Below are 9,126 nucleotides of genomic sequence, written 5' to 3' on the forward strand. Positions count from 1 at the left end.
TTACACAGCTGCCAGCTGCATTACCGGCTTTTAAAGCCAGTACAACACTTCCCCTTTTTTATTTAATTTTTCTGAAGCTAGTAGAACATGGAGCAGACAAATCTCCATGCACTACAAATAATTATGATCAGATCTCTAGTTGTAAATTAAAAGTGTTCTTGACATAGATGCAAAGATTTACCTCTCAAGCTTCGCTGTCCAGCTGAATTTTTTTGAAATTCCTATTTCAAACACATAATAAGAAAGCTGCAGTCATTGACTCAATCAGAATCCTCTATATTACGCACAAATATTACCGTAAAGCTGTATAAAGGTTAGAGCAATTTTGACAACTTTTAGCAATTTTAACAATTCCTAACCTTACCCCCAAACGCACGTTTTGTTTGACTCTAGAATGTATACTCCTGTAAAAACAAGAACAGATAAACAAATAAAAAGTTACATTCCTTAAGTATTTAATCCCACTCCATTTTAACAGAAAGAAACAGCATTCCAGTCACTTATTTACACACTTTTCAAGTTAGTACTTTGAGTATAAACATATTTAAGACTCATCACTGTCCCTGCAGGAATATCAAACACCCCAAACATTAGATATCTAGAGGTCTAGAAAATCATTTTCTCTTATTCTTGATCATGTTAAGTGTAAGATGTTTAAGCATCGGATTTTACCATGGCCAAATTCTTCTTCAAAATGATAGTATTTCCAGGCATGTATCCCCAATAATAGTAAATGGAGCTTTTATCTTCAGCCATGATATACCAGCCGGAGTGCATCAGAACTTATCATCTCACCAGTGCACCATTATTCTGCTCAACTTTTCCTCCATTTTCCTGTATGGCCTCTCTTTCTCTCCCAGTACTTCTCTTGAGTCACTTGTAAAACTGGTTCAGGAAACAAAAATACAGAGAAAACAGTACTTTTATCAAGTCACTGCATGATAAGAACTCCACCATGTTCGCCCATTGCCACGTGCATTTCAGTGACTGGAGAGCCTCTGTCTGCCAACCTCAATTCATTCCTTCCTGATCAACCTCAGAATTGGCCCTTTCTCTGTTTAGCTAGTCCTCTAAACTCTTTTTCATAGCATAATTGGCCCTTTCTCTGTTTGGCTAGTCCTCTAAACTCTTTTTCATAGCATACTTATAGGTTCATAGGTTCATAGGTTCATACTAGGCTATCTGCCCTAGGGCATTTATAAGCCTAGCCAGAGTTGTGTGGCTTTCACCACCCCTTAGGTTGAAGAATACTATACCCATTAGTTTGCCATGCCTCTGTCCAGCAGTGATACAGAGATGATCCCCGGGGTAAACCTACGATCTCCCATCCACTGGTCAAGATTCCTCTTGAAAAGAGCCAGCAAGGTGCTCTGTCTCACATGGACCGGGATTCTGTTCCACAGCATAGGGAGTCTCTGGGTGATGAATCTGTCCCTCCAGCATGTCCTATTTATATCCGTGTTGAGGTTTAAGTCTCTTGCTCTTGTGGCTCTGGTGGATTTGGATTTTTTGAGGTGGAGCATGTCCATTAATTCTGGGTTGGACATGGCCTTGTATGTCAGGCACAGGTCACCTCTGAGCAGACGGTATGCAACTGAATAGAGCTGGAGTTTCTTCAGTCAGGCAGCATATGGCATATTTTTGAGCCCCTTTATCCTTTTGGTGAGGAACTTTTGGGGTCTTTCCAATTGCTGCAGGTGTCAGGTAAGATACATTCCGAATGGGGCATTGTACTCAATCATTGGTCTGATAAGTGAAGAGTACAGGGGAACAATGACCTCCCTTGATCTGGATGTGAATCTCTTCATAATCAGGTGGGCAATGTAGAAGGTCCTCCTAACCACTTTGGCAATGTGAGTGTCAAAAGAAAGGTTACTGTCAACTTGGGTCCCCAGGTCCCTGATAACCTCTTCTGTGCTTAATGGATTGCCACCTATGTGGTAACTTGGGGTTACCTTGTTTTTACCAAAGGGTATGACTATACATTTTTTGGCGTTTAGCTTAAGGCCATGGCTCTGGCACCAGTTATCCGTTTCTATGAGACCTCTCTGGAGGATATCTGTGTCTGATGGATTTTCAACTATGGCGCCCAGTTTATAGTCATCTGCAAACGTTGTCAGCCACAATCCTCCTATGTTTGCCTGCACTTCTGAAAAGTAGATGCCGAACATGAGGGGGCCCAGGACTGAGCCCTGTGGGACACCACTTGTGACCAGCTTGGAGTCTGACATGGCACCAGCAACTCTAACTCTGTGGGTTCTGTCCTTGAGCCAGTTTGCAACCCATCTTGTGACATATGGGTTTACATTTAAGCTGGTGAGCTTTTCTATGATACCCGAGTGGGGTATTGTGTCGAAAGTTTTTGCAAGGTCAAGGTAGGCTGTGTGAACTGCCTTACCCTCATCAATGGCCTTGGTGATTGTTTCAAAAAAGTCGACCAAGTTCAAGAGGCATGATCTGCCCTTGACAAAGCCGAATTGGGTAGGATCCAATGTCTGTAGGTCCCCTATGTCTTTATTTATGAGTTCCATTATGATCCTCTCCATAGCTTTGCAGACCAGGCTTGTTAAGCTTATGGGCCGATAATTACCAGGGTCCGTAGAAGCACCGCCTTTGTGGAGTGGGACCACAGTTGCCGTACGCCACTCTTTGGGTACGTATCCTGTGGTAAGGCTAAGATTAAACAGCAGCCTTATGTGTGGGTTTAGTTCCTCATTGAGTTTGTGTAGCACACAGCCGGGGACACCATCCGGTCCCATTGATGCTGTGTTTTTAGCTTTAGAGAGAGCAGCTCTCACCTGGGCATTTGAGATGATTGGGAGGCTACACTCTGCTGGGATAGATATTTCTCCTTTTGGGGGGGGAGGGAGTGGAGAAATTTTCACTGAACATGTCTGCCAGTATGTTTGCAATGTCTGTAGGTTCAGTGATTTTTGTATCATTTTGGACTAATTCTGAGCATATCTGGGAGTTTCCACCCAGATTTCTAACATAGCTAAAGAAGGCCTTATGATTGTCTTTTGAGTCCTTGGCGATTTTTCTCTCAAAGTTGGCCTTGGATGATTTTATGAGTGATCATAGTTTTTTACTAGTACTGATCAGAGATGTCTTCCCTTTTAGGGATTTTGCTCTATCTTGTAGTAGCTTTCTCCTCTTGTTGTAAAGTTTGTTTATGGCTGGGGTCCACCAGATCGGGCGCTTGCCTTTGGTGGAAAGGGTCTTGATTTTATTTGGCCCTTTCTCTGTTTGGCTAGCCCTCTAAACTCTTTTTCATAGCATAATTGGCCCTTTCTCTGTTTGGCTAGTCCTCTAAACTCTTTTTCACAGCATAATTGTCCCTTTCTCTGTTTGGCTAGTCCTCTAAACTCTTTTTTACAGCATAATTGGCCCTTTCTCTGTTTAGCTAGTCCTCTAAACTCTTTTTCATAGCATAATTGGCCCTTTCTCTGTTTGGCTAGTCCTCTAAACTCTTTTTCATAGCATAATTGGCCCTTTCTCTGTTTGGCTAGTCCTGTAAATTCTTTTTCATAGCATAATTGGCCCTTTCTCTGTTTGGCTAGTCCTCTAAACTCTTTTTCACAGCATAATTGGCCCTTTCTCTGTTTGGCTAGTCCTCTAAACTCTTTTTCATAGCATACTTGGCCCTTTCTCCGTTTGGCTAGTCCTATAATTTTTTTTCATAGCATACTTGGCCCTTTCTCTATTTGGCTAGTCCTATAATTTTTTTTCATAGCATAAATGGCCCTTTATCTGTTTGGCTAGTCTTCTAAACTCTTTTTCATAGCATACTAGGCCCTTTCTCCATTTGGCTAGCCCTATAATTTTTTTTCATAGCATACTTGGCCCTTTCTCTGTTTGGCTAGTCCTATAATTTTTTTTCATAGCATAATTGGCCCTTTCTATGTTTGGCTAGTCCTCTAAACTCTTTTTCATAGCATACTTGGCCCTTTATCCGTTTGGCTAGTCCTATAATTTTTTTTTCATAGCATACTTGGCCCTTTCTCCGTTTGGCTAGTCCTATAATTTTTTTTCATAGCATACTTGGCCCTTTCTCTGTTTGGCTAGTCCTCTAAACTCTTTTTCATAGCATACTTGGCCCTTTCTCTGTTTGGCTAGTCCTATAATTTTTTTTTCATAGCATACTTGGCCCTTTCTCCGTTTGGCTAGTCCTCTAAACTCTTTTTCATAGCATACTTGGCCCTTTCTCCGTTTGGCTAGTCCTATAATTTTTTTTCATAGCATAATTGGCCCTTTCTCTGTTTGGCTAGTCCTATAATTTTTTTTTCATAGCATACTTGGCCCTTTCTCCATTTGGCTAGTCCTCTAAACTCTTTTTCACAGCATACCTGGCCCTTTCTCCATTTGGCTAGTCCTGTAAACTCTTTTTCATAGCATAATTGGTCCTTTCTCTGTTTGGCTAGTCCTCTAAACTCTTTTTCATAGCATACTTGGCCCTTTCTCCGTTTGGCTAGTCCTATATTTTTTTTTCATAGCATACTTGGCCCTTTCTCCATTTGGCTAGTCCTATAATTTTTTTTTCATAGCATAATTGGCCCTTTCTCCATTTGGCTAGTCCTATAATTTTTTTTTCATAGCATAATTGGCCCTTTCTCAATTTGGCTAGTCCTATAATTTTTTTTTCATAGCATACTTGGCCCTTTCTCTGTTTGGCTAGTCCTATAATTTTTTTTTCATAGCACTTCTCCCATCACTTTCCTTTTTATCCTTTGCTCATTGTGATATACATACCAGAAATTCATCAATGGGATCAAGATCCCCCAATATTTTCTCAGCTGTTCCCTGGCTTTGAGAAGTGACCCATTCCTCATTGAATGGACACACTATTCTCTGTCTGCCCAACATAAGAGCTTTGGCCTGCGAATCGTTTTGTACCCACGTTTTCTTTCCATTCTCTCCTGCCCCACCTTTTATCTTGCTTCATAGTATTTACCCAGCTCCTCTCACCACTGTCTCAGGGTATCAATGTTTCCTAGTGCACTTCTCTCCTGCCCCACCTTTTATCTTGCTTCCTAGTATTTACCCAGCTCCTCTCACCACTGTCTCAGGGTATCAATGTTTCCTAGTGCACTTCTCTCCTGCCCCACCTTTTATCTTGCTTCCTAGTATTTACCCAGCTCCTCTCACCACTGTCTCAGGGTATCAGTGTTTCCTAGTGCACTTCTCTCCTGCCCCACCTTTTATCTTGCTTCCTAGTATTTACCCAGCTCCTCTCACCACTGTCTCAGGGTATCAGTGTTTCCTAGTGCACTTCTCTCCTGCCCCACCTTTTATCTTGCTTCCTAGTATTTACCCAGCTCCTCTCACCACTGTCTCAGGGTATCAGTGTTTCCTAGTGCACTTCTCTCCTGCCCCACCTTTTATCTTGCTTCCTAGTATTTACCCAGCTCCTCTCACCACTGTCTCAGGGTATCAGTGTTTCCTAGTGCACTTCTCTCCTGCCCCACCTTTTATCTTGCTTCCTAGTATTTACCCAGCTCCTCTCACCACTGTCTCAGGGTATCAGTGTTTCCTAGTGCACTTCTCTCCTGCCCCACCTTTTATCTTGCTTCCTAGTATTTACCCAGCTCCTCTCACCACTGTCTCAGGGTATCAGTGTTTCCTAGTGCACTTCTCTCCTGCCCCACCTTTTATCTTGCTTCCTAGTATTTACCCAGCTCCTCTCACCACTGTCTCAGGGTATCAGTGTTTCCTAGTGCACTTCTCTCCTGCCCCACCTTTTATCTTGCTTCCTAGTATTTACCCAGCTCTTCTCACCACTGTCTCAGGGTATCAGTGTTTCCTAGTGCACTTCTCTCCTGCCCCACCTTTTATCTTGCTTCCTAGTATTTACCCAGCTCCTCTCACCACTGTCTCAGGGTATCAGTGTTTCCTAGTGCACTTCTCTCCTGCCCCACCTTTTATCTTGCTTCCTAGTATTTACCCAGCTCCTCTCACCACTGTCTCAGGGTATCAGTGTTTCCTAGTGCACTTCTCTCCTGCCCCACCTTTTATCTTGCTTCCTAGTATTTACCCAGCTCTTCTCACCACTGTCTCAGGGTATCAGTGTTTCCTAGTGCACTTCTCTCCTGCCCCACCTTTTATCTTGCTTCCCGGTATTTACCCAGCTCCTCTCACCACTGTCTCAGGGTATCAATGTTTCCTAGTGCACTTCTCTCCTGCCCCACCTTTTATCTTGCTTCCTAGTATTTACCCAGCTCTTCTCACCACTGTCTCAGGGTATCAGTGTTTCCTAGTGCACTTCTCTCCTGCCCCACCTTTTATCTTGCTTCCCGGTATTTACCCAGCTCCTCTCACCACTGTCTCAGGGTATCAATGTTTCCTAGTGCACTTCTCTCCTGCCCCACCTTTTATCTTGCTTCCTAGTATTTACCCAGCTCCTCTCACCACTGTCTCAGGGTATCAATGTTTCCTAGTGCACTTTTCTGCTGCTGCACTTTTTTACAAACTGCTTTCTTTTGAAAATGCATTTCTCCTCCATAGTGTCCCCAGACTATCTCTTCAACATTCCACCAAGCATTTGTACTTTTCATTATTTCTGAACCAAGGTCTTTTCCAGTGACTTCCCCAAATATGTCTGCCCTTTCCATGTTACTTCTACCATCACTAAATAAACTGTTGAACTTTCCCTGGAGAGGTTCTACATTCCTAGTATCATATAGACTATCTTTTCCCCAGAACATGTGAGAGACGTCCTGCAACGTGTTGACATGCCAAGCTAGGCCAATAGTGAAGAGGTACAGTCCCTGGAGAACTGAGTTCAGGAACATATTCATGCCACCAAGAGGTTTGCTGGTAGTGTGGGGAGGAATTGGACAATAGCCAGCTCTCCTGTCTTGGGGAGGGTGATGCCTGTGACACTTCTTGTGGAGCCCAAGAGCATCACAGGACATCCCAAGTTAACACAAATGGATGGCAATGGTGTTCTGATGTCATAACACCAACTATCTCCACAGCTAGGGCATTGAATAATGACTGCAAACATCACAGTCTCATGGTCAGTTTTTATCTCTCCTTATCAGATCCTTTGCTTCCTGGTTCTAAACAATCAGTACCACTGAGGCTGACTTACCACAGAGTTGTGACGCACACCTGGAAAAGGGTCAGATCTGGGGTATCCAGTAAGTATTCATTTGAAGATCCAGGGATGGTTGACCACAAAAGCCAGGGAGAGTAGCCTGAGGCTTTGTAGGGTCAGGAGGGGATTTAGGGTTGCTTATATAAAAAAATAAATAAATATATGTTGGCATGCCCTCTGCCATTGCAAAATCCTTTCTTCGAACTCTTTGTTTGCTGAGCCATTTTTCCATCTAAAACAATGCAGTTTCACTTAGAAATGCTGGGGGTCTACTTAATCCACTCATCAGACAAGATCCACTGATCGACTTGGCAGTTCAAATAAGGGTCTTTCATAATTGTCTGCCTTAACTGTTGTTCCATACAATAAATCATGACAACCTCCCTTACGGTTTCAATTCTCTGAATCATAGTACTAATCAGATACCATTTCCAAGTACATATTTAGTTCTATAATGTCCCTGTTCTACCTCTTTACCTGCCACTCCATCTAAACAACTATAATAATGCTGAATGAAGAAAGTTGTGTTTGCATAGCTTGTATTCTCTCATCCCCCTCTCAGCTCAGTTCACAAGGCCCCCATGTAATTTCAGATATAATTTTACTGAGTTTCTTCTGAAGCTTGCATGCAAACTCTTCCAATAGTGCTATTATCAGACCTATTAAGCCCTTATTCAAGAGCTCAGTCAGGTAAGGATCACATTGTACTTTCCTTTGCCCAACTACTACTGTATTAACCAGCTCACATAAAAAGTTTTAAATGTAAGAAATTATTATAGCTATTTTGGTGTAAGAAAATAATCCAGCCTAATTATAATGCTGATATATATATCTTACTTTATTGAAATGGATAGTAATTTATCATTGATGTACTGACACAATCTACTTAAAAGAACGAGGTGTGATATAACCCCAGACCTAAACCAACAAGGCAGTTTTGTGACCACTGAGTCTAAAAAAGTAACGTCTTTCGGCTTTTCCTGGTTAGGGATTGCCACAGTGGAACTCCGGTCTGCTAATGATTTGCAGTGGATTTTTATGGTGTTGAGTTGCCAGCCCAGCACCCGACCTTTAAGGAAGGAACACCCATTCAAGCTCGGACCTACCTGCATGTCTTTAATGTCACTCGACCGCAGGGAGGAGATGCAGACTGCACACAGAAGGCGTCCCAGCCGAGAAGCGAATGGAGAACCTCTTGCTGAGAGGCAACAACGCTATCCACTACACCACAATGGCCATAGCCACTGAGTCTACATACTGTTATAGAAATGCATATAGGCATGTACACAGAAGGTAAAACTATATACTTATGCTACTGGCCCCATAATTTCCACAGGTGAATAGTGTACTTTTATACTGATTTAAGTATTTATCAACAGATTATTCAACTGGCAGTGAATATCTGAGTTTTGTGTGTCTAAATGGAAGAATCACTCAAATAAATGGAAAACCGAAGAGCTGAACTCTGCACTTCATGCATGGAAATCTGGACTACAGATCAAGTTAATGAAAGAGATGGTAAAACTATATATCTTTAACTCTCTCAACTACATTTTGCTTATCTTAATTTTACAGCGGCTGTTGAAAGCTAAAAAAAATTAGAAACAAAAATGCTGATGAACCCATTAGCAACGTAAGGAAAATCGGCGATCCTTAGAATTCTATACCGTTCATTATGCAATTATCCATTATTAAAGTATGCAGGTGCCTAAACAAGAAATATTTGAATAATATAGTGTTTAATTACATTTAAAGTGCCTTCAGATATTACAGATTTCAGTATCACAAATGAGTTACTACTTTTTTTTGCAGGTGGTTAGATTTGCTATGAATCAATGTTTTTTTTTTGGTTATAGTTCTAATGGTCCATCTGCAGTTTGTATAACTAAATGCTAAATTATCTTGTAAAGATGCTAATTAATATAGTCTTCATTTGCAAACTCCAGACAACATGTTGTACACAGTATCCTGAATCTTCAGTTAGAACCCTTCACCCTCCCACTCCCCCATATTTGCAAATATTTATGTAA

Source organism: Protopterus annectens, chromosome 11.part0 (assembly GCF_019279795.1).
Source record: "Protopterus annectens isolate FY-2018-M chromosome 11.part0, PAN1.0, whole genome shotgun sequence".
Classification (NCBI taxonomy): Eukaryota; Metazoa; Chordata; order Ceratodontiformes; family Protopteridae; genus Protopterus; species Protopterus annectens.